At 46.2% G+C, this 26,108-nt stretch overlaps 1 long non-coding RNA gene across 4 annotated transcripts in view; it reads left to right on the top strand.

Moving 5' to 3' along the window:
* The window catches only part of LOC132682057 (uncharacterized), a 243,354-nt gene that overhangs the window by 57,791 nt on the left and 159,455 nt on the right, over positions 1 to 26,108 (top strand). The window contains exon 1 of one of the 4 annotated variants that reach the window (XR_014137388.1): positions 24,825 to 24,913. The exons of the other annotated variants lie outside the window; for them this stretch is intronic. This is a non-coding gene — a long non-coding RNA (uncharacterized LOC132682057). Of the gene's footprint in view, positions 1 to 24,824; positions 24,914 to 26,108 lie in introns of those variants that run through there. 4 annotated transcript variants of the gene reach the window in all.

Below are 26,108 nucleotides of genomic sequence, written 5' to 3'. Positions count from 1 at the left end.
GGAGTGAATTACTTTTTCTGAACCTTGGATGGCCATCAAGTGCCAGGTCAAGTGTGATGCTATGGCATGTGAAAAAGTAGATGACAAATATCAAATGAGGCCCTTGGAGTGGGCACAAAAAGCTGACCAGAGATGGGAGTTTAGGTGATTGTGGAGCTCCTTGTCCTTGTCCTTGTGCTGGGAAGGAGCGTCCTTCTTTCAGAGCCCTCTGTGGGGGAAGTGGAATTTAATGTTAGTTCTTTGACACCTTGTTGGGAGTGGTAAAAGATGTGGAAAAGATCACTTCCACACTCTCAATAGTTTTCAGTTATACAACAGGTAGGGCCTTGAATATACCTTTGATGGAAACTTCTCTTTTCAGGGAAGTACACCTGAACTGGCTATTAAATTATGAAGCTAGAGCTGAGGCAGTTAATTGCTGCTCTGTGTAATGATTCAAAGGCTGTCTTTGTGGGAGGCAGAGATGTCTCTCCACAGCCAGTGTTGCCTTTGGGAAATGACTTCTCTTCCATGATGGATCCAAACCGTGCTGTTCCTGCAGACTGTTGCTCTGGGGAGCTCTGATGCTTGCAGGGCATGACCGAGGAAGAGGATGCCGGCATTACCTTGGCCTCATGCTGGAGAAGGAGCCATAACAAAGACTTGGACTGGGTTTGGTGAATCTCAACTCTAGGTCTAGGAATAACCTAAGCATTGAGACGTAAGAAAACTGAAAACAGGGGCGCCTGGGTGGCTCAGTCAGTTGGGCCTCTGACTTGGAGTCAGGTCATGATCTCACAGTTCGTGAGTTCAAGTCCCATGTCAGGCTCTGTGCTGACAGCTTAGAGCCTGGAGCCTGCTTCGGATTCTGTGTCTCTGTCTTTCTCTGCCCCTCCCCAGCTCATGTTCTGTCTCTCTCTCAAGAATAAATAAACATTAAATTAAAAAAACATTTAAAAACTGAAAACATAACTGCTGACCTAGGTAGTTGTCATGGGAGGGAGGTGTTCCTTTGAGATAATTCATCCAGACATGCTTTATGAGTTATGCAATTTTTCTATATGTATGGTATGTATCAATAAAGAATTTATAAAATTTAAAAAGAAAGGACCTGTCCACTTTTGGGTGATTTTTGGTAATTTAGGGAGATAGAGATAAATCTCTTACCACAGCTGCTGCATGGGTATTAATTAGACTGAGAAAGGCTTGGCAGGGAGGAGGGGTCTCCACTGAAGGGAGTGGACTTTTCCCCTGTCATCACATGGGAAGAGGCAGTCTAGGGCCTGGAAATGGGAATTTGTTAGGCAGGTCTTTTACAGGGTGAGAAACTTTCTCCCCCTCTTATGCCTAGGGCTCTGAGACAGTTTGGTTAATCCAGATTGGTGGCTTTTAGCCAGACAGAAAGTATCTTGTAGAGGAATATTTATCAACCTCTTTTAAATATTTTTATGTATTTATTTTGAGACAGAGAGAGTGCCAGTGGGGAAGGGGCAGAGAGAGAGGGAGAGAGAATCCCAAACAGAATTCCCAAGAGAGAATCTCAGTGCAGAGCCCAGTGTGGGGCTTGAACCCATGAACTGTGAGATCATGACCTAAGCCAAAGTCGGATGATTAACCAACTGAGCCATCCAGGTGCCCTTGTTTATCAATCCTTAAAAAATATCTTTGCCCTCTTTGATAAACATAAAAATCTTATTCAAGAGAGGAGAATGGTCTGAACCAATACCCAGAGACTGAAAGATTGAGATGTGCCGGAGAATTGAGTGTGGAGTGGCTCAGCCACAGTGCAGTCTGGTGCAGATTCCTGGAATAGATATCTAGAAGGGGCGCAATGGCACGTTCCCCAGGCACACTGTCCATCTCCTTGTACTGTAATCATCTGTTATTAATCAGTCTCTTCCTCTAGCTCACAAGCTTCCTGAGGGCAGGCACCACGTCTATGGCTTTTATCACAGTGCTTGGGCTTGATAAGTACTCAGTATCTATTGAACACACACCTGAGCCTCTGGGCTCACCTGTTGTGCCGTATGTTTCCCCATCTAGGCTGTTTTCCCCTAAAGACTCACCTCTGCATCCCCAAGGGCCTGGCATGAATTCAGGGCTCTGTAGACATCTGGGGGATGCTAATGAAGTGATAAACTCATCACTGATATCTCATCAGTGGTGAGTGATAGAGGTCACTCATCTATCCCTGAAAGCAAGAAAAAAAGCTGTAATAAGAGTCTCATGCACTCCAAAAACAAAACAGAGGGGGACCACTGAGTGTCACGGAGTAGGTATCTCTGTTTATGGAAAGTTACACATGTGGGGCCAAGTCCTAAGCCTATGTAGTCATTCACAAGCAGCCTCCTTAAGGCTGAAACACTGAGTCTGAAAGAAAAGGATTAGTGGGGTAAAGAATAAGAGATTCTCATTCAGGATGCATTCATTTCTCTTCTGCCAGAACTGACTCACTCCTGGGGGGTTGGCGAGCACTTGTGCCCTGGAGCGAAGATGGAAAAATGTGATGCTAATTTTACTACTTGATTATATTTTTGTTTCAGGTGATTTTGCCAAGTTTTTTTTTATTTGCTCACAGCGGTGTTAAAATAGCAGCAGTTGATATATTTCAGGCTTTAGAACCCTCTCTGAGTGCCATGCCAGCCTAATTTCTTCCCAGAGAAACACGATACTCCTGGAGGCACAGTATTTGGTGCCATAATAACCACAGTGGCTTCTGTTTATGGCGAATTTATTGTAGGCCAGGCAATGGGCTAAATGTTACACTGAATGATCTCAGTGGATGTATCAGTTTCCCCTTGTGTAGATGAAGACGCAGAGGCTGAGGTTTAGGAAGGTCACAGAAGGTTGCAGAAGGTCACAAAGCCAGTAGATGGCAGACCTGGGACTGGAACACAGGCTGCCGGCAAACTTCCTTGTTGCCTTCCCAGGGGGAGGGAACTGGGATTGTGCTGGGTCCCCAAATGGTGGAGGACACGGACTATGAGTCAGAGCAAAGCACATTTTGAGAAGACCCTGGAGGCCTGTGAAATGCCATTCGCTCCGCAGACTAAGAATGTCCTTATTGTCCCTTCCATCTGTCTCAGAGAGTCTGGCCCCTTCACGCTGTGCTGGCTGTGGCAGAGACACTTAGCCCTAGACGTCCTAGTGTGGACCTGCGACAGCTGCTACAGTCCTGTCCCTCTAACTCTTCCCATGGCTGGTGTTTCCCATCCTCTTGGCCTTACCTGTTTCTTGTCCCAGTGGACAAGCCCGTGGCACCTGGGTTCCAGTTGACTTCACATGGGTACAGCGGTGCTTTGCCTACGTGCATGCTGGTCACCTCTCAGCTCCCTGCTCCAGGCACCTCTACTGACGCCTCCATGAGACTTGCCTCATGACCACCATGTGCAAACTGGAGGTGGCCGGGGGCGGGGGGAGTCCTGTGGGGCGAACCTTCAGCCAATGGGAGGCAAGAGCTGATGGGTAAATTACTCCCTCCCCACCCACCAGGGGCTGAGGACAGGCACCGACTCTATAGCTTTTCGCGTAATACCTAGGGTTTAATAAGTGTTAAAGAAAAACATTTTGAATGGATGCCCACATATGTAGCCAGCATTTGCACGTAGTAGAGGTCGGCAGCTCCGTGATTGGCATCCTTGAATCGGTTCTCTTTCCTTCTCTGCCTCCCTCCCCTTCTTCCTCACTCCTGCTTCCTAGAATTCTTAGGCGATTATATTCCCTAACAAAGTTTTGAATCATGTGAGCCCTCTGCCTCAGATTCTACTTTCTGGGGCATCCAGGCTAAGACAGGTGGCAAGGTCTGAATAATCTTATATTCATTCATCGTCTTCTGGAACGGCCAGCATACCTGGTGCCTGCATTTTGCTTTTTTGGTTCATTTGTTTTGTTTTTGCTTTTTAAAAATTTGTTGATTTTTGGGGGGAGGGAGGGGCAGAAAGAGGGAGACAGAGGATCCAAAGTGGGCTGTGTGCTGCAACAGAGAACCTGATGTAGGACTTGAACCCATGCACTGTGAGATCATGACCTGAGCCAAAGTCAGATGCTTAACCGAATGAGGCACCCAGGTGCCCTCTGTGTTTTTGAGTTAAGGACGGGACACACTGAAATGGAGTGGAAAGCTGCAGATCTGTGACCTGAGGTTGGGGGGCAAATTGTAGAGTGTTGCCTTCATCTTACTTCAAATGGCTTTCCATTTAATTTGCCAGATCCATTTCCTTCTCCCCATTTAAAACTCACCTTTAAGTGGCATCTCTGCATAACTGAGAAATATAAAAACACCAAAGGCTAGCCCAGCCCCCTTGGTCTCTTCTTGGGCATGTTCTGTCACTTTAGGGAAGAAAGGTGATGACATTTGTCTTCATGCTTGTCTGATTGATACCTGATTTCCTGGTCCCCAAGTGAACCAGGAGCAGCTTCCCTCTCTGCACAGGCTCACAATGTCCTGGGAAGATGCTAGAAAGCTGCAAAAGGCATCTGTAGTCCTCCTGAGACCCTGTGGAATGAGAACCTCCAGCCAAAGAGTAGACTCAGGGGTCACAGTTTTGTGTCGCTGCAGGCCATGTAGATGGTCACAGGGCTGAAGAGAAGAGGTTTAATATTACCTAGCAGCCAGTGGGCTCCTGGCTGTATTGGGTCCCTTTGCCACCCAGTCAGGGGAGGGACTGTACTTTTCCAGCAGCGTGTACCCCGTTGCTGCTGGCTGCCCTTGAGAAACTGCCATGAGACCTCTGAAATTGGGGCCATTTAAGGGTAGCCCTGACATTTACTGAAAAGCCAGAAATTCAGCACAAGTAACCCACAAACCGGTACAGCTAAAAGCTATTTATGTGCTTATACACACAGCAATTGTGAGAGAGATGGAAATGAATGTAACTGATGTGAGCTTCTGCACAAGCTTGAGGCACAGGGTTGAAGAGAGCCTAGGCAGACACGCTCACAGTTGCACATCACTGCCACACGGTGTCGCTGTTGGAGACGAGTCTTGCATGGTTTGCTCCTCGACTAAGATGGTTCCCCTGCTGGTCCTCATCCTGCGCAGGCTTCAGTGGTTATTGGAAAGACAGCAGCGCCACTCTTCATTCGGTGCCGTGCTCGGTCAAGGTGTACTACATGGGCCGCCTACGTTCTTCAACGCACGTGTCTATGCTCACCCACATGTCCCAAGCAGGGTTGACTGGGTCCTGGGAGGGTTTGCTCCAGACTACAGCCATCCTGACCGAACGCCTTTCCATCCTTGGGCTGAGCCTATGTCCTCACCCACACTTCCCTGGCTTTCCTGCTGAGTGCCATTTTGAAGCATGCTGTCATACTTGACATTTTGCCTGCTGTTTTGAAACACAAAAGTTGGCCCGTTGTGTCCCTAGAGCATCGCTGGCCTTATCCTTTGGTATTTGTTGTTCAGAGCCCTGTGTCTGACTGACTACATATGGTGCCACTGTCCCCTTCTCTCTGGGCAGCAGATGCTTTCTGGCTCTCTCTATAACTTATGTGTACCTTCTATAACTAAGGAAAGACCCCAGATGTGATTCTTAGGGGGGGATGATGATTCCCCTTGCAGTGACGTGGAGCTCTATCCAGACATAGGATGGCTGCCATAATTTATACCTAGGCAGGTATACCAATTTATGCCTACTTAATCTCTGCCTCAAAAGGGACCATACTGCATTAAGAAGAACCACATCCAGCAGTAGAGGAACCATCAAACTCCTACTGAAATTACACCATTTGGAGAACAAATTCCTATTTCTTATCATCTATATCAAACATTTAAAACCACTCTGACAAAAGTCAGTGAAGTGCCTCTTCACAGTGTTTCTCTGCTGTTCGTGTTTACAAAGAGCTCCTTGCTAGTCTAGTTGTAAGGAGTAGACTCGTTGTCCTGGAGTTCTTGAATATGTGCAGAAGAGAAGAAACTGTTGTCCCCGAGTGGCAGGGAAAGTCTGAGGTCTCATGTCGTCCTTTCTAATTGGACTTACTGGGCTATTTCTACCTTGAGGCATCTCTTCCATAGCACTAGCAATGTGACAAAGGAGAGTTTAGTTTGAAGTTGCTAACTTTTTTGTGGACTGAGGCTATGGGCTGAAGACCCACAGAATTGAAGATATCTGAGGATGCTGGCTCTGATCCTCATTAGAGACTCCTGGTTAGTTCACATCTATTCTTCGGTCACAACTGTCCAGCTGTGAACGGAGAGACTCTCTCTTCTTGGCCTTCCTTTCAAGGCTGGCAACAATAAGACTTTGAACAAAACTCTCAGTGCCAAGGGCATCAACCTCTTTCACACCCCCTTCTGCTCCATAGTGTCAGAGAAATCCCCTCAAGGACATGGAAGAAAAATGAGGACCAGTCTTGAATCGATGATGTGTTATATGGATATTCTAAGGCTGGCTTCTCTAGCAAGAAACTTTCACCCAGCTGGGTTCCACATGTAGAAAAGAAGGGCCCTTTTATAAAATACCCGATACAAGATGTTGACCTTTCGAAATCCTTTGGGCAGACCATTTCAAAGGGTGGATATTGTCAAAGGTCGCCTAAAAGTAGAAAATGGTAAATAGAATTTAATCAAAAAGGGCTGGAAGGACACACTCTAACCAAGTCGAAGTGACAGACAAGGCCAGGGTCACATCTCAAGTCCTCACCTCTGACTCACACCACCCGGGGAAGTAACTGTTTCCTTAAGTCCTGGGGGGTCAAGGGTATCTTACGTTCATGCATTCTGCCCAAGCTCTGACATTTTGAGCACTAGCCCAGGCTCTCGTCAGCTACCCGACCCTAATCACGAACCGCACACCAATGGTCTTTGGGTTTTTGTCTGAGGTCAAGTTGCCCAAACGCTGACCCTCAACGTTTATTTCTGGGATTGTTTTGCCAGCCCCTCCCCTAGTACATGTTCACCCTCAGAAGCAGGCGGGTGACTAAGAGCTACAGGATACTTTGCAATTTCCTTTCAATTCAATTCAACAATTATTTACCAAACACCTACTATGCATCAGAGACCAGGTTCCAGGAATACAGATATTCCTTGGACTGGGAAGCTGAGACACAGTTTAGTTTCAGAGCAGTGTTGGCAACAAACAAAATGAAATAAATCACCACAGCAAAAGCCACATTCCAGCCACCAAAAAGGTAGTTTCAAGCAAATATGTCTATGTGATTCTCGAACGTCCCTAAGTGGGATTCCGGTCCTTATCTCAGAACACCCTCTTCTCTCCCTTCCACACCCCACAGTTGTCCCATGCCTCCTCCTCCAGACTCCTTGAAAACCTCTTCCTTGGGACTAGCCTTCAGGCTTCTTCTGCTCATCCCTGTCCCTGCTCTCAGCTCAGTGGCTCAAGAATCCCAAGGGCCTTGGGGCGCCTGGGTGGCACAGTCGGTTAAGCGTCCGACTTCAGCCAGGTCACGATCTCGCGGTCCGTGAGTTCGAGCCCCGCGTCAGGCTCTGGGCTGATGGCTCGGAGCCTGGAGCCTGTTTCCGATTCTGTGTCTCCCTCTCTCTCTGCCCCTCCCCCGTTCATGCTATGTCTCTCTCTGTCCCAAAAAAAAAAAAAAAAAAAAAAAAAAGAATCCCAAGGGCCAGCTAGGCCAAGGCAGAGGACCAGTGTATAGAGTCAGAGCTCTCTTCAGCAGAGACAGGACAGGCATGAGCTGAGGCAGGATGTTCTGAGCTTTGGTCCTGCCCCACACAAATGAAAGAGATCTAGCCCTTGCCCCAGGGAAGGTCACCGTAACTGGAGACATCAGCACCAAAGAGACCATCACAATTCCGCTTTAGTGGTGAGGGCCTATGGGATCCTGGGGAGATCCAAGATGGCCCAGGAAGAGAACTCTAGCTAAAGCTTGAAGGGTGAATCTGGATTTGAACCCAACCTCTGAGTTTTGGACAAGTTACTTACAGGAACAGGGAACTGTGCCAGTTCCCTCATCTGTAACATGGGGATTAGACATTATATGGTTGTTGTCAGACTAAAACAACTTAATAAAAGTGAATGCTTGAAATAGTGTTCAGCAGTGCTCAACAAACATATAATTAGAACATTGATGCACTGAATCACAAATTCCTGGGGTGTAGTCACAAAGCAGCTTTGACTTTCCCCCCCACTGCCCTGTGCATCTGGAGGAAACATCTCCGACTTCCCTGCGTGCTCTAGGAAATACAAAGTTGTAGAGTCATTTTCACATCTAAATCAGAATGTGTGCTCTCATATCCTTGTGAATACTCCAGTCTTTCTGTCTTTGCTGGGGTGGGTGAGGAGAGGGGCTGGCTGCGATCAAGTCTGTCTGGGCAGTGGGGGGTGGGGGTGGGGGGGAGGTTCCTTTCTTTCTCTTTCTTGCTCAACATACTGGCCAGTGGTGGTTCCTGGCCTCCCTGGGATGGGGTGCAGGGAGGGGTTGATGGGGGGAGTGGGAACATTCTCTCGCATCTTGGCATCTGCTGTCCTAAACCTGAATCAACGGTCCTCTGTGCAAGTCCTCCCTCTCAGGGCCCCCTTGCTCTCCATGGGGATGGGGAATTTGACTCCCCAGGCTGTTCTTGGCCACTCGCCATTTACCAGGGCTACAGGATGGTTTGCTCACAATGCAATTCGGTGTCTTTTATCTGTTGTCTTAGTGTTTCAACCGAAGCCTCCGTTCTAACTTCCTCCATGCCCATTAGCCACCATCATTATCCCCGGGGTGCCATAAGGGTGGTTTGCTGGGAGGTGACCCCTGTCAGGACGGGGGCAGATGAGATGGCAAAGGTGGGCAGGGACTTCTTTATCCTACCTATCCTGTGACTGTGACTCTTGTCCCCTAGGTCCTGCCATGATGGGGACAAGGGTGCAGAAGGCTAGGCCCCGTCTCCTCAGGAGAATGACAAACCTGTGTTTACTGCTGTATAATACGAAGTGTCTTCAGTATATGTGCTCTCACTTAAAACTCACAGCTCAATCAGATCTTTAGTACATTCTTTCCATTTTAATAGATAAGGACACATGTTCTGGAAGTTAAGTATTGTCCGAGGTCACACAGCTAGGAGGTAACAGATTCCAACTTAGTGATCTGATTTCTGTTTTGTTCTTTTCATTGCACCATAATACACGGAGCCGGGGAAGTAGGTGCAGGGGAGCGACGTTCTGGAAGCCTGGCCTTGGGCAGGGTGTTGTCCTCTGGGAGGAGGCAGCTGTGGGAGCCACCTGTGCCTGCCCCGGCTTGCATAGTCGCAGTGGGCATTGTGGGTCCTCCACACCCACCTGCCAAACAGAACCAGCCAAGCTGGGCAAACACAGGTAGTGACTTCATTCTCCCTGCTTCATACCTGACATTGGAAAGACCCAATTAGTCCAGCCCAGGGTCTTGGCCTGTCCTGTGGACAAATCTCCCGGGTCATCTAGACCCTGGTTAAGAACCTCTCTGTCCAGCCAAGAGCCCTGAATGCACACCTTCTATAAGCAAAAAGAAAGGTGTGCGGGTTCTCAGCAAAATGGTGACCCCTGTAAATTCTGCCGACTGTGCAGCCTCACTAACCCTTTGGTTACCAGTGTCCCCGGGGTTCACCCGAGAATTCTTGTCCTCTTCCTTCTCTTCTGCATAGTTTGGCTGTAGTTCATTAGAAGGTGGGATCAGATGCCAAAGGAGGAGGAGATAGGAGGAATTTGAACTTTGGTCTCCATGGCGAGGAGGACGTAAAGGACATTTTGTTTTAATTAATCGTTTTTGTTCTTTTTAGGATAACAAAAGCCGTATGTGTTGAGTGTTGAAAAATTGAAAAATACAAAAAAGTGAGATGAAAACAAGTTCGCTCATGAGATTCACGCCCTAAGATTTGTGTGTTATTTCCTTCTAACATCATACTCCCATATATAAAGCATATCCACAGACACACTTGTAAACCAGGTTAGAAGTGTATAGACTGTGAGCCTCTTTTCTTCACTAAGCAACATGTCACGGGCATGTCCCCATACCGTTAAACTCGGTGGACTTTCAACCATCCTGTGGTGGATTCCACGTTGTACTAGAAGGACAACAGATGGGACAAGCTGGTGGGGGAATAAATTGTGAAAACTCCCTGGAGGCCTCCCCCTGGAAGACCCCACTCAGTCACATCTTAGCAATACATCCTGAAGAAACCGTGAGTTCTGACCCTTAGCACTCTAGGGCTTCTCCTTTATGTGTCTTATTCATTCATTCATTCATTCATTCATTCATTCATTCAAGAGAGCGAGTAGGGTAGGGGCAGAGAAAGAGAGAGAGGGAGAGAGAGAATCCCAAGCAGGCTCCATACTGTGAGCACAGAGCCCAATGCGGGGTTCGAACTCATGAACCATGAGATCATGACCTGAGCTGAAAACAAGAGCTGGATGCTTAACTGACTGAGCCATCTAGGCACTCCTGTGGGTCTTTTAAGTAGAGGCCATGGTACCAAACTCCACATCAGTTCTCCCACAATTAAAATGTGCACAAGTCTGTGGAAAGCCCTTTTGCATAAGAAGTAGGTTTGGCATGGGGTGGATCCCCTGGATGCTGGGACTTTGAACTGGAGTTTTAATAACAGACCAAACACTGTTGTCTCACAGTGTCTCAAAGGAAAGCTCCCTTGCTTTTAAATTCAAGTACACCCAGGGCGCCTGGGTGGCTCAGTCGGTTAAGCATCTGACTTCAGCTCAGGCATGATCTCATGGTTCGTGAGTTCGAGCCCCGCGTCGGGCTCTGTGCTGACAGCTCGGAGCCTGGAGTCTGCTTCTGATTCTGTGTCTCCCTCTCTCTGCACCCCTCTCCACCTTGTGCTCTCTTTCTCTCAAAAATAAATTAAAAAAAACATTAAAAAAATAAATTCAAGTACCCCATACATTTAACCAAATAAATTCAGAAACTTAATGACTCGGCAGTGGGTTGTGCTGGGGTTTTAGACCCTTTGTGAGTGTCGACAGTTTCTGGCACTCTCCCCTGCACTGTTCTCAGTTGGTAACTAAATGCGCCATGTCTGTGGCTTGTTGTGAGAACCACACGATGTGCCTTTCATAGAGAAGTTTCTCTTTTTGGTTCAGGGCTTTGCTAGAAACTACTCTCACTGCTTTTCGGATTGAATTCTAGTTTAATCCTCTTTTTCCTACCTCCCCAAGGTCATGCGCACTTCTATATGAGAAAAGTTGGAGTGCTCTTTAGAAACATTTTCAGATGTGTTTCCACAGCCTGTAAATCTTGTTACTTTGGGGCGCTCGGTACCCAGTGAAGCAATGGGTTTGGGGAGCTTCAGGTGGAGGTCAGAGAGCCAATGGAACAACAAGATAATTGGTCAGTTTTAATTTTTTTAATGTTTATTTATTTTTGAGAGAGAGAGAGAGAGAGTGCGCACACGCATGAGCGAGTGGGGGAGGGGCAGAGAGAGAGGGAGACGCAGAATCCTAAGTAGGCTCCAGGCTCTGAGCTGTCAGCATAGCATGGGTTCATGCAGGGCTCAAACCCATGAACCGTGAGATCATGAACTGAGCCAAAGCCAGAAGATTAACGGACTGAGCCACTCAGGTGCCCCATCAGTTTTTGTTTTTTTTTTTAATGTTTATTTGTTTTTGAGAGAGAGAAAAAAAGACAGAGCATGAGTGGGGGGAGGGGCAGCAAGAGGGGGGCAGAGGATCCAAAGTGGGCTCTGTGCTGACAACAGAGAGCCCGATGTGGGGCTTGAACTCATGAACCCCTGAGAAGTTGGACACTCAACCGACTGAGCCACCCAGGCACTCCAGATAATTGGTCAGTTTTGGTGGCTAAAATAGTTTCGACTCAGTCCCCAGTCAGATCCTAGTCTTGGGAGAATGAGGAAGGGAGGGGGTGTGAAGGGAAGTGTAATGTGAATTCTTCACATTAGTTTAGTGTAGGAGAACTATGAATCTCTTCAGAAGATCTTGGAGAAGCTTCTTCCTCCTTTGCAGGTAGTGGGTTAGGCCTCAGGTTGTCTGTCACCAGCCCTGAGGAGGTAGGAGGTGTGGAGGAAAGAGCAGTCTCGAGCCTCCTGTTGGGGTTGTGAGAACAAGAAGTTAGGCAGAGGGAGAGACTGAGGTCACAGGTCACAGTTGGATTCTTGTTTCTTCCTGGCTTCAGGCTAAGTCTGGGCTTTGGAATAGAAGAACCCTTTAGAAACACCAGATAATTAAAGAACCTGAGGAATCGGGACTAGAGGCCCACTTTCTGAGAGGTAATGAAATGGAGGCTGAGGCCTCCAGGAGAGGCCCGGCTCAGCACCTTGACCAGAGCGTAGATGTGAAGGTGGTGACTGAGGCCAGAGGAGAGAGACACAGCACTCTTGGCCCTGCAGCCTCAACTTGGCAGGTTGGGATCCAGCTGTTTCTCGGTGTCAGGAAGAGGGGATCTGGAAGTTGTGTTAGGCAGAATCATGGCTTCCCAAAGGTGTCCGCGCCCTAGTCCCTGGAACGTGTGAGTTTGTTAAATTTAGGGGTAAAGGAGAAGGTTGCTAATCAGTTGGTTATAATAGAGGGATCATCCTGAATCATTGGGTGGACCCAATGTAATTGCGAGGGTCCTTAAAGGTGAAACAGGGAGGTAGGAGAGGGGGACGAGGGAGATGGCGGCATGAGAAGGGCCCAGCCTACCGCTGTTGGCTTTGAAGGGGGAGGAAGGAGGCCATCAGCCAAGGAATGTGGTGGCCTTTAGAATCTGGAAAAGACAAGAGAATGGATTCTCCCCTGGAGTCTCCAGAAGGAACACAGCTCTGCTGACACATTAAGTTTAGCCCAGATGGACCCATTTTGGCCTTCTGACCTTCAGAGCTGTGTGGTAATAGCTGTGTTATGCCACCATTGCAGTAATTTGTTACAGCAGAGACAGGAAGCCCCTCTAATCCCCTGTTACCTACTGGTTTTAGCTGTTTGCTGCCTTGACACATGACTTCTTGGGGAGTTGCAAAAGACAACTGGGAATTAGATGTTAATTTGCCGTGAGAGTAGTGATTATGTCTGCTTAGTTTACCACTAACCAGTGAGGGCCGGGCGTGTTCACTATGATATTCAATATGATGTGGTTTGAAGTGTTGGGGTTTGGAACTGATGGCCGAGAAAGAGTTCTTGAGACATCTGTGCAAAAAGGCGGTTTTATTATAGCCCGGGGACAGGACCTTCGGGCAGAAAGAGCTGCACTGAGGTTGTGAGGAGTGACTGATAATATAAGAATTTCTATCCTATGGAGGGGAGGGTGGTTAGGACTCCAGGAAATGGAGTCTATAGGTTTCTGGAGATTGCCTTTTTTCTTGTAAATCATTAAGACAGTTGCAAACTGATGGAGACTTATGTCCTGCAGGACTGTGATCTCTATCGGTTCACTATTTGTTTTTCCTGTTTCTTTGTTCTTGGGCAGCCAGGAGGGCCTGAGGAATGTCACACATATCCCACCTTGAGGGGGAGTGGTCCTTATGGAGTGTTAGCTTGTGCTTTGCCCTGTGCTTGCCTTTTGCTGCTTCATCAAATACATATTTGGTACATGAGTAAGTCATGAGATTCTTTAAAACGTACTAAAACTCCCTGGACTATGCACTATTATTCTCTTTCTATGTTGCCCAGATGATAATCTGGACCAGTGAGGAGTGGAAGTTAGTTTGCACCTCAGAAGGAAGAAATTCACCTGGTTGGCCTCTTTTTCACCCAAATGGTCCACCCTGAGAAAATGACCTCACAAATGCAGAGCAATAGCTCTGATCCAGAAGAATACGAACTGTAGACTGATCCAGAAAAATATGGTGGCTGGACAGCGAGTTCTTTCCCCCATGAACATTTCGCCACTATGTGGAGTGTTGATAGAATGGGGTGACCATGGGGCAAATAGATGAGGACACTGTTAGCCTGGCTGAGCTATAAGAAGGGGTCAGTGTCATCAGGAAAAAGACATGTGCTTCCTTCATGCTATTTTACGCTGAAGAATCAGAAGGACCCTGGGGTTCCCCTAGAGGCACTGTTCCTCCAGATCAGAGCTCGAACCGTTGGGGTAGGGGCAGCAGAAGGGTCTTGGGAGAGGAGAGGAAGGAGAGAGAGCAGAGAAGAAAAAGACCCCTGGCTGTTCCTTGCGAGTAGAGTCTAAGTGGATGAGGGCAGCTTGATGGGCAAGAGACCTGTTTTGTCTGGTCTTGGAGGCTCCACGTGTGCACAGGTGGGTCAGTTCCTAGAAAGTCCATCACCTCCTGGGAACGAACTGGATTAGTACCTCAGCCTCGCCTCAGGGGCAGAGATACTCAGATCATAAGGATCCTGTGCAAGGTTGGGTGGGGTCTTTTCTGCAGTTTCAAGGTCAGATGATTCAGGCAGTAAAGTAAATTTGGGGCAGGAATTATGATGTGGACTGTCTCAGGTTGTGGGCAGGTGCATAATAATGCTGGGGACATCCAGACTGGGACCCCTGCAGGACCATGACTTTCAGAGGGGGAGGGCCAAGGGATGGTTCAGCAGACACTCTTCTTTTTCCTCTTTCCTTCCTCTCTCCACCTCCACCTCTAACAATGCACTCAGGGTGGAAGGGATTTTTCTCAGGAGTTGTGAAAGTAAGGGTATGTCGAACTGCTAGGGGCATTTGAGACAATTGAACTGCAGCTTCTAGTCAGGGAGCCAGAGAGTGAGGTGCATTTACACAGTAAGTGATCTCTGAGCCACCTCCACACCAGTCCTCTGGGTACCTCTCCCCTCCCCTTGAACTGGAAGATTTGCATTGTTCAGTAGCAGAGAGCTCCAGATCATTCGCCATCCCTGCTCTGCCTTCTCGGCAGGTTGTGGTGCTCTGAAAAACTCCCTCCACCTATTCTTACAAAAGAATGATTATTGCAGAGGAGGACATGTGACAAAGTCAGGGCCAAAAATCTCAGAATCCTTCTGAGAGATTGACTTATTTACCTACTTTTACATAATCTCTTTCCACTAGGATTTCTAAGCCAGGAGCCTGTGATCTAGAATAGCCAATAGCCATTTTTTCATAGCTGTTAGAATAAGACTGCTGTACCAGAGGAGAATAACATTTCTCTAAAATTCAGCAGAAAGCCAAGCCAAGAAATGAAGATCATGATGTAAGAGTCCTGAGAACCTTGTTTTGGCACCTGGATCGAGCTCTTCCTGAAGTCCATATCCATTCATTCATAAATATTCCAGATTCATAAGGCAATACCCAGCCATTTTGCTTAAGTAGTTTGAGTTTCTGTTAGTATCTTGACTAATGCAGTCAGTTAACCTTGCCCTACAGAAAGTCAGTCTTATACTATCCTTCATCTGATAATAAAGGTTAGGTTTTTAAAAAATGTTTTTAAATGTTTCTTTATTTTTGAGAGAGAGAGAGACAGAACACAAGCAGGGGAGGGGCAGAGAGAGAGGGAGACACAGAATCTGAAGCAGGCTTCAGGCTCCCAGCTATCAGCATGGAGCTGGATATGGGGCTTGAACCCAGGAACCACGAGATCATGACCCTAGCCAAAGTTGACGGTTAACCGACTGAGCTACCCAGGTGCCCCTAGGTTAGTTTTCTTTTTTTTTTTAACTTTTAAAAAAAATGTTTATTTATTTATTTTTTGAGAGAGGAGAGAGAGCAAGCCAGGGAGAGGCAGAGAGAGAGAGAGAGGGAGAGAGAAATCCCAATCAGGCTCCAAGCTGTGAGTGCAGAGCCCGATGCAAGGCTTGAACTCATGAACTGTGAGATCATGACCTGAGCCGAAATCAAGAGTCAGACACTCTTGAGCCATCCAGGCACCCCAGTAAAGGTTACTTTTAATCACATCTGTTCCACTTTCACAATTCCTTTAATATGAGGATTCATTTAGTCATGTAACTTTTTTTGGTAAGATGTCTATTGTCTTAGGAATTCTGGGAACCACTACTAAATATAAAATCAATTGGAAATCATGCAGCTATAAGGAAAAATATGCATGGGAGGAAACTTGACAGGAAATTCCAGTTTGGGTGGAACATTTTGGACTTAGAAGTGAGGTTCCACTTAAAATTGCTGCCTTGGATATTCTTGTAATTTCAATTTTTTTCAAAACAAAATTCTAAGAGCCCCGATACATTTAGGAGTAAAAAAAGGACAAGAAATGAAGAAGGAAGGTCGGAGCAGACTCCTGCCCCCAGTCATATTGGAATCATTACGGATCCAGGTCAAGTGATTACCTGTGCTGTGCTGTTTCCTCTGGCCAGATATTCTTTCCTTCTCCTATTCAGATGTCAGAAATAGAATCTTAGAGAGGAACCGCTGGACTGGAGCAGTGACAAATGGGATATGTTGTAGGAGGATTTCAACTGGAATCCTGATATCTGTCGGAGGGGCTTAATTAGGATAAATGGCAGGGGATACGCTGAGGGCAAGGCATACCCACTCACGAGCCACATATGGAGGGCTCGCAGGGCGAGGTCAATGGAGTATGAGAAAAAAATCACATGAATTCCATCTTGTTTTTGAGAGGGAGCGAGCAAGGGAGGCTGATATTCTCTGCTTGGGGTGCAATGGGACAGTGCAAGCTTGTGGCAGGGATTACAGACTCTTAGCTTCCTAACCCCAGGACTCCTCAGGACTCTTCAGAACTGTGTCTCTAGAGCCCCAGTGCTCCTGTTCTGTGATAAAAGTCCAAGGACTGTCCATTTGCACTGGGCTCAGCCTCATCGCCCTCACCTTGCCTGATCAGGAGCTTTTCCATAAAGCAATGAGTCTGATTCATGTTTTGATGAGAATAGTTGATAAGCATCAGCCTGATTCTTTTGTAGTAATTCCTCTGTCATGGAAACAAGGCTTGTCTCTCCAGGTACTGATCTCCAGATAAGGCTCCAGATATCCTGGAAATGGATGTAATTGCTGCTGAACCCACGGGGCCACGGCCGCACCCTGCTGTGGGGACGGTGTGCTCCCAGTGGGGTTTGCTACTGGCTGTTCTTCATACTCCGCATACCAGTGCTCTTTCCTTTCTCTCTCTCTCTATCTCTCTCTTTTTTTCTCTTTCCCTTCCTTCCTCCCCCTCTCTTTTTCTTTTCTTTTCCTCCCTTCCTTTTCTTTCTTTCTTTCTTTCTTTCTTTCTTTCTTTCTTTCTTTCTCTCTTTCATTCTTTCATCCTGTTTAAAATTTAGAAGTCGAGTGTTTGATTCAGCAAGAGGGAGGAAGGGAGGGAGAGTGAATTGGTCAGAATTGCATGCTTGAGAGCATTGCTCAAGGAGGAAAAATACTGCTGTACTCATTGTGCAGTGTGGCCCTAACACATTGGGGGGGGGGCACATTCATTGATTCTAACACAAAAAAGAATTTTATTTGAAAAAAATGTAAAAAGTTATTTGAAACGTTTATTTTTAGAGAGAGAGAGTGTGCATGTGCAAACGGGGGAGGGGCAGAGAGAGAGGGAGGGAGAGAATCCCAAGCAGGCTCCACACTGTCAGTGCGGAGGCCAACGTGGGGCTCGATCTCACAAACTGTGAGATTATGACCTGAGCTGATAACAAGAGTCTGATGCTCAACTGACTGAGCCACCCAGGTTCCCCTAACACTAAAATGAACTAAAAAACATTTTTTTTTAGTTTATTTATTTTTTGAGAGAGAGACAGAGAGAGGCAGAGAGAGAGAGAGAGAGAGAGAGAGAGCAGGGGAGGGAACAAGAAAGAGGGAGAGAGAGAATCCTAAGCAGGCTCCTCACTGTCAGTGCAGAGCCTGATTCGGGGCACAAACTCACAAACTGTGAGATCATGACCTGAGCCCAAATCAAGAGTCAGATGCTTAACCGACTGAGCCACTCAGGCACCCCACACGAAAAGGAATTTTAAAGAGGGGTGCCTGGGTGGTTCAGTCGGTTAAGCGTCTGACTTCAGCTCAGGTCATGATCCCAAGGGTCGTGGGTTTGAGCCCCGCGTGAGGCTCTGTGCTGACAGCTCAGAGCCTGAAGCCTGCTTCGGATTCTGTGTCTCCCTCACTCTCTGCCCCTCCCCCACTCACACTCTTTCTCTCTGAAATAAATAAACATAAAAATTAAAAAAAAAATTAAAGAGTTAAAGGCTAAGAACTATTTTTCTGTATGATATATATATATATATATATGTGTGTATATATATACACATATATATATATATATACATATACATACATATACATGTATATGTGAGTATAATAAGGTGAAAAATGAATCTTATGTGGCTACAGCATCCCAAATTCATCTCAGAGAGGAGCCGATGCTTGCTGGCTGTCTTAATGGGCACGACCCTGTGTTTGCACAATAGAAAACATCCAGAAGAATAAAATATATACTCCATAACCAATAACCTAATGGCACAAAGAAGATCCTTATTCATTTACTCTTTCTTCCATTTATCCATAAAGTATTTATTCAGAGCCTAGCCTGTGGGAGGTCCACGCTGGGTACTGGGGATAGAGCAGTGAGAGGGAGGGGTGCGGTTCTGCCCTGTGGGGTTTGCCATCTAGCTGAGGTCACACACACAGGAAACCTGCCCGAAGGAAGCCAAGTGGAACTCATGCCTCTGGGGAGGTCCGCCGGGCTATGGCTGCTCGTCTGACACCATCCCCCTAGTCACACAGGGCTGTTGAATACTGGAAAAGCTGCCAGTGTAACTGAGGAGTTGAACATTTAATATTATTGCATTATGATTAGTTTAAGTGTAAATTGAAGAATACTGGGTACAGTTACTAGCAGACTTTTTAGCTTTTTGGAACAACTTGGGTGCCCGTATCTTTTTCAATTTAGGCTTTGTGAGATCTACATACAGATTGTGTGTTTCTTATCAAAATTTAGGACCCTAAGTGAGAGGTTCTGTAACTATGAAATGCACCCTAGATTTAGAAGATTTGGTACCAGGGGTGCTGGGGTGGCTCAGTTGGTTAAGCATCTGACTTCGGCTCAGGTCATGATCTCACAGTTTGTGAGTTCAAGCCCCGCCTCAGGCTTTGGGTTGATAATTCAGAGCCTGGAGCCTGCTTTGGATTCTGTGTCTCTCTCTCTGTTCCTTCCCTGTTTGCCCTCTGTCTCTCTCTCTCTCTCAAAAATAAAGTTAAAAAAGAAAAAGAAAGATTTGGTACAAAAAAAAAAGAAGAAAGAAAAGAAAAGAATGTAAAAATTCATTAGTAGTATTTTGGATATGTTGGGTTAGATAAAATATATTATTGAAATGGACTGTATCTGTTTTCTTTCTTTTTTTTTTCTTTTTTAAAGCTTATTGAGCTTATTATTACCTTTTAATGTTTATTTATTTTTGACAGAGAGAGAGAGAGAGACACAGAAGCACGAGCAGGGGAGGAGCAGAGAGAGAGGGAGACACAGAATCCGAAACAGGCTCCAGTCTCTGAGCTATCAGCACAGAGCCCAACGCGGGGCTCGAACTCACAAACTGTGAGATCATGACCTGAGCCCAAGCTGGACGCTCAACTGACTGAGCCACCCAAGCGCCCCTCTTTTTTTTTTCTTTTTAATAGGACTCCTGGAAAACTTTAAATCACATATGTGACTTGTATTCATTTGTCTTAGATAGTGTTGGTCTAAGGGGTTTTGAAGGAGAGAGAAATCCTATCATGAAAGAAGTGGCTTTTTGGTATTAATTTTGCAGAACTGGATCTTTCAGGTGGAGAGAGCAGAGAACGTTCCTGGGACGGGAGAGATGGGGTCATGGGATGGCTGTGATAATTCCAGGGATGCTGGTGTGTGGGAGCGCTTTGGTCATTGTGTTTGGGGAACGGCAGTGGGACAGGCTGGTCAGGATCACGAGGCCATGGTGTGGGTAGCCTTGCCCTGCCAAGCTGAGTGGGTTGTGCTCAGTCCAGTTGGCCAAGAAGGAGCTGGGAGGCTTTTGAGCAGGGGCAGAGTGGTGAGAACAGCTTTTGTGGTATTTATCCCGCTGCACTATGTAAATTGGGACTAGCGGGGAGAGCCACAAACAGAGAGATGTGGTTTGAAGACCCCAGCAGTAATTCCTTTTAGCCAAGAATCCAAAAACAAAGAAACAAATATAGGAACAAATGATAAAAACTTCACACAGTTCTTACAAGAATGAAATCAGGCCTTACTCACACTCCACTTCCTACAAATTACCCTTTGTAGTAATTTCTTCCACTTTAATTTTTTAACTTTGATTTATTTATTAAAAATTTTTAAATGTTTGTTTAGTTTTGAGAGCGCGAGAGAGCAAGAGAGAGAGCGCGTGCATGAGCCGGGGAGGGGCAGAGAGAGAGGGAGACACAGAATCCAAAGCAGGCTCTAGGCTCTGAGCTGTCAGCACAGAGCCCGATGCGGGGCTCGAACTCATGAACTGTGAGATCATGACCTGAGCTGAAGTTGATGCTTAACCGACTGAACCACCCAGATGCCCCTAATTTTTTTTTTTTTAAACTCCTGGGCGGTGGTCATATAACTTGGACATTGTCCTGGAGCCTGGGATGGAATTCTATCAGTCACTCACTCGTAAGTGGGCCTGTTCAGTTTGCTTATCACAAATCTTCAAAATATGTGATACCCTTTGGAGCCAAGAGTCACAGGAAATAAAGATTTAGGGAAATGAATACCAACGACTCCAGAAGATCTGTAAAGTTCCGGATCCTGGGATTGTAGCACGGAGAGGGCTTCTAGGTATCATCCAATTCAAACTTCACTTCCCTGAAGAATAGGCCCAGAGAGTTTCCAGGACATGTCCACAGCCACACAGCTAGTTAGTCACACGATGGCGGCGAGAGTCTGAGCCTCCAGGTTTTCATCCAGCTTCTGCCCCAACATGGCATGCTGCTCTCTAGGAACATCAAGCCTATAATGAATCCAGAAAGATGAGGCAAAACCACAAGGAACTGGGAAAGGTAACAGTTGGGTCCACTGTATAGAGAGAGGTTATATGAGTACACGCAGCCCTGTGAATAAAACGCACGGGGCCTCTCTTCTCTCAGCTGCAGCCCTTGGAGCGTCATTGGTTGATCCCCCATTAATGGCTCAGGGACAGCTGCCCAGTGTTGGGACACCCGGGAGGAACACTTAATCCTCACTGAGGAGGGGCAGCAGGGTGGAGGGCCAGCCCTACCATCACCCCAGGAAGGTTTTCAGTGCCCTCACATCTTCCTTTCCATGTCTGCAGGGAAGAAAGAAGCATTAGAGGACTAAAGAGGGGGAGGCCCTAAGAAAAGTTAGGGGAGGGAACGTGTGGAGGGGTCCGTTGAAGGCTTGGCTCATATGTACATGTGCGGACCATATAAAGGCTCTTTAAATAGCGCTGTCGCAGGTGAAGGTGGTGACAGAGGACAGCCTCCCTGTGCTGCAGGGAGCTGAGTAAATACACACTGACGTCATGTCCATAGCTGGGTGGGGGCGGGGCTGGACCACGAGTTTCTCAGAAAGTACCAGAACGTCTGTAGTTTTCACCGCCAAGTCCCGTTCTATTAGACGGCACCTGTGGAGTCGCTCACATTTCAGGAAATATTTTCTGCCTAGGGATCTTTCAGAGGAAAACAGAAAAATCCAGCCTCCGCTCTGAACCAGTCCAGCCTCCGAGCCACGATTACAGCTTATGAATAGCTTGGGCTTTCTTAAGGAGTCCTTAGGCTGTTTGGTGAATTTGCTTACAGGCATGTGTTTCATACATTCCCTTGAAAATGGAAACCCAATGATAATCACTAAATAACTGAAGTATGAGTCCTATGAAAACCAACCCGCCACCCCTGGTAAGAAGCCACACAAACCGACATCCTCCCAACCCTGTTGTGTTCTTCCGTGTGGGCATCACACAAGTGGGAATAACGCAAGAGCAAAAACGCAAGCAAACGTTTGGCTTTTGATTAGACATTAAAGCTCAGACAGTCATTGAACTTCTTGAACTCTGTGGCTTCAGTCCAGGTTGGAAAGCAGCTCAAGCAAGTAAAGCTGAGGGTAGAGCGTGCTCTTTTGTTCTCGCAGGCTTTGAAGATTGTTTCACGGTTAATGTTTGACTGTGGGTCTTAACTACTTTGTCCCTTGGCGTGCTCCCATGCAAACAAAACCTAAGTCTTGCCGTGAAGGAAGATCTCACTTTTTTTCATTAATGTGAAGAGCATAAGCTCTTTCTTTTGGAGGGCAAAGCAAAATGGTGAAGCGTCCAGGGTCTAGAGCGGCGTGGGTCCAGTAGAGGTATAATGTAAGCCGCGTGCGCGGGCCACACGTGGCGTGCCTACTTCTCTAGAAGCCACGTTAACAAAAAGCAAAAGCCAACAACTAAAACTAGCTTTAGTAACATTTTATTGTATCCAGTATAGTCAAAAGCTTATTTCAACATGTAATCAATATCTTAAAAACCATTAATGAGATATTTTACATTCTTTTCTTCATACGAAGTCATCAAAATATAGTGTTTTTTTTTCCACTTGCTGCACAGCTCAGTTCCAGTTAGCCACATTTCAAGTACTCAGTAGCCATATGTGACTAGTGGCTACTGTATTGAGCAGGACAGCTCTAGAGTCAAATTGTATTGACTTAGAAACTGCCTGATTTTGAGCAAGTTCCTTAAGCATCCCATGCCTCAGTTTCCCCATTGGTAAAATGAGAAGAATAATAGGATCTGCCTTACTGGGCCTGTTGTGCAGAGGACATGTGCAAATATATTTAAAGCCCTCAAGGCAGTGCCTAGCATATATTTGATCGATCTGTGTCAGCTAGCATTATTAGTTTTGGCAAAAGTACACAAGGGAAAAGTGTTAGTTTTTCTCCAAAATAGAGTACTTCAAAACCAAGTGAAACTGAGTTAAATTTAGAGCTTAGATCTGTGTTGGGGTGGTGGGGTGCTGGTGGTGGTGGGATTATTTATTAGCCCAAACCAGGAACACATACTCAAAGTACTTTATTTTTTCGAACATTTAAAAAAGTTTATTTATTTTGAGAGAGGGAGCACAAGTGGGGAAAGGGAAGGGAGAAAGGGAGAGAGAATCTCAAGCAGGCTCTGCACCACTGGGGCAGAGCCCGATAGGGGTCTTACGTTCATGAACGTAAGGATCATGACCTGAGCCGAAGTCAGATGCGTTAACCGACGGAGCCACCCAGGGGCCCCCAAAGTACTTGAATCTTTGATTTCATCAGACCAGTAAAATGTAAAATGGCCTTACATCTACACCTATGGCAACAGGAAGCGAGAAGAGTTTAACTAGCTACCTGTCGGCTGTTTCCCCACCTTGTCAGTAATATTTAAGGCAGTTGAATAGTTTTGTGCATTTGTAAAAGTGCATGCATTTCGATTTTGATGGGTAGAATTTAGAACTTTTCAAATTTTGGAACTTTTAAAATAATAAAACAAGGGCGCCTGGGTGGTTCAGTCAGTTGAGCATCCGGCTTCGGCTCAGGTCATGATCTCAAGGTCCGTGAGTTGGATCCGTGCATCGGGCTCTGTGCTGACAGCTCAGAGTCTGGAGCCTGCTTTGGATTCTATGTCTCCCTCTCTCTCTGTACTTCCCCTGCTTGCACTCTGTCTCTTTCTCTCAAAAATAAAATAAACATTAAAAGAAATAAAAAATAATAATAAAACATTCAATGTTAAGCTGAAATTCCTTGCCTTGTTTTCTAAAGCAGTTTTGCCTGTGAGTGACTGTCACATCCTGGGTGACTTCTGCATTGTCCCTGATCTCAGGGTTTCATGTTGGTGCTCCAGAGGCACACCAGACGAGTGGAGCATTTGCTTTGTGGCCACAGGGGCCAATTTGTTACGTGAATTTTTTTCTTAATCCCTTCTTCGGTACCTGTGAATGAGCATAAGAGATGTAATTTTTGAAGGGGCCACATCGTCAGGGCTTATCCGCACATGGCCAAGGCTGAACAGTATTAAGAAGACCCACAGAGGTCAGAAAACTGGCAATCAGGTTCCATCCAGAGGCTCCAGGAAGCCAACATCCAGAAGGGGAGGAGAGTAGAGGAGCTCCTGGCAGAGAGCAGTGGGGTGGGGAGAAGGGAGTGGGGGATAAGGAGGTGGGGTGGGGCGTTCAGCACATGGTGGGTGGTCTCTGGGTAAGAGAACACTGAAAGGTGGTGTTAGCTTGGGGTCTTGTAATTAGAAGTCTCTATCTTATCAATGGCCAACAGGTACTGGGCAAGTTTTCGAGGGGTATGCAAAACTCTAGAGGTGGGCTGTAAATGGCTACAAATCTGCTTGTTTGGCTATATAACCTGGCATGTAAAAATTTAAATTTGGTGTCAGCGGGCTTTTGAACAAATGAGTCTCAGCCTACAGTGGAAAACATATACAACCTAGGGGCCAATGCACAGAAGCCATTTTTGACCAATTTATGTAACAATCTTACATTCCACGTGTGAACAGTGCGGCCACACAGAAAGCACACAGGAGAAAACCTTGGGTTCTCATTGTGGCCGTGCCATTTCCTAGCTGTCAATCTGTTGGGACTCCCTGGCCTCATCCGTAAAATGAGGGGTGGGACAGATGGCCTCTGAAGCGTCCAGCTCTAAATATTTATTACTCCCAGGTTCTTGAAACATCCTCATGACAGTAGACAGGGTGTGTTTTATTATTTCCATTTGTTGGATGAGAGATGCGAAGCACAGAGTTGTTAAGTGCTGAGCGTTTCATCAAATCTCACCCGGTTCCTGGCAGAGAATTGGATTAGCGTTCATGTTTGGGGATGTTTGTCTCTTTTGTGTTTTCTTATTGCCCTGATGGGAAAACAAGGGGAAATCTTTGCAAAAGGTTGCTCTGGAAGTGAAATTAAGATTCTGCCACTGTACGTGGCTGAAGCCCAAGCAAGAGGTAACTCAGATTGAAGATTTATAGGAATAACATCCTGTTATCATTCTATTTTCTTTACGTGTTTATATATATAAACGTTTAGAGAAAAAGAACTACGGCAGCACTTCCTTTGTTGCTCTCCATAAAATTACCGAGTGGATGAGAGATTATTCCTAAAGACCCCACGCCTGGTAATGTTGCATATGGTACCAGTATTTCCTCTGCACCAATGGGGCTGTTATCATCCTGCACTGATTTCTCAGGTATGTGCTCTGAACTCTCACTTCTAACACAGGTCTTCTCATGGCATTACTGAAAAGTAATGAAGATTTGTTGCTGTTTTTAATAAAGCATATCAGTCTTGGAGGCTGTGCTTCAGAAATACCCTCTGTTTTACTCACCATTATTGGGACCATGTAGAGAGTTTGACTTCTTATGGCCAACAGCTAGGGAGCATTTCCTTCTGAAAGGAGGGAGGTTTACTTAAAAATAAATGAGTTTTAAAACCTTTATCCTGAGACTTGCCTGAACTGTAAAATAAATCATACAGGAGTTTTGGTGAATTTTTTGGCTCTGAAAGCTTCTATATTTGACTGTCCCAGAACGCTCTGTTCTCTGTTAAGCCATGTCCATTGGTTTCTGGCTCCAACATTTCAGAGGACTTTGTGACCCTGTTTTCCAGACCTGAGTTTAATTGGATAGTTAATTATCTGAGCAGGAACACATAAGCCAAGTTGAGTTTGGGGGTGAAGCCTGCGATCTCTGGTCCACCTCGGCCGACAAGAAAGTCTTTGTGAACCTTTGTTGATTATATTTTTACATAAGCAGATGTTCCATATAGCAGAGGAAAGAGACCAGGGAGAAGGGCCTGTAACCAGATCGTGTTTAGCTAAGAGGAAGACAAAAGCCCCTTTATCTCTTTGCAATAACTTAGCTGAGGGAGACCTGAGGCCTGAGCTGTGAGGCCCTCGTTTCAGTTCCAGGCAGGCATTTGAGCTGAACAGGAAGGAATGAAGGTCGTTTGCTTGGCCTCAGCCTTCAGTCATGATTTCTGATTAGCATGTTCTTCTCAGATGAAATTTGTAAGCACCTCGAATAATTTCTTCTTCCCCTCATTCCAGGAATTTTTTAGTTAGGCATTTTCAAAAGTTTCTTTCTTTTAAACTCACTTGACTCAGGCTACTAGACTGTCTTTGCTAGTTCAGGGTTTCCATAGCAACCAACTGGAGGATCCATTCAAGTCCATCCACAATGACCTTAATGAAAATGATGTCACAGCACTTAGAATAGATGTCCCTTCTCTAGAGCTCAGCTAGTCTCCTCAAGCTTCTGATGACTGTCTATGAAAGAGCCCTCCCCTCTGCCTCACAAATGCCGCACATTTTATTTTCCCCCTGCTCCAAATGGGCACCCATCTAGGGTCCATAATCGCAACCATACTGTATTTGGCCTTCTAAA

The sequence above is a fragment of the Panthera onca genome, chromosome A1 (genome assembly GCF_046562875.1).
Source record: "Panthera onca isolate mPanOnc1 chromosome A1, mPanOnc1 haplotype 2, whole genome shotgun sequence".
Classification (NCBI taxonomy): domain Eukaryota; kingdom Metazoa; phylum Chordata; class Mammalia; order Carnivora; family Felidae; genus Panthera; species Panthera onca.
This window is presented reverse-complemented; position numbering and strand designations above follow the sequence as displayed.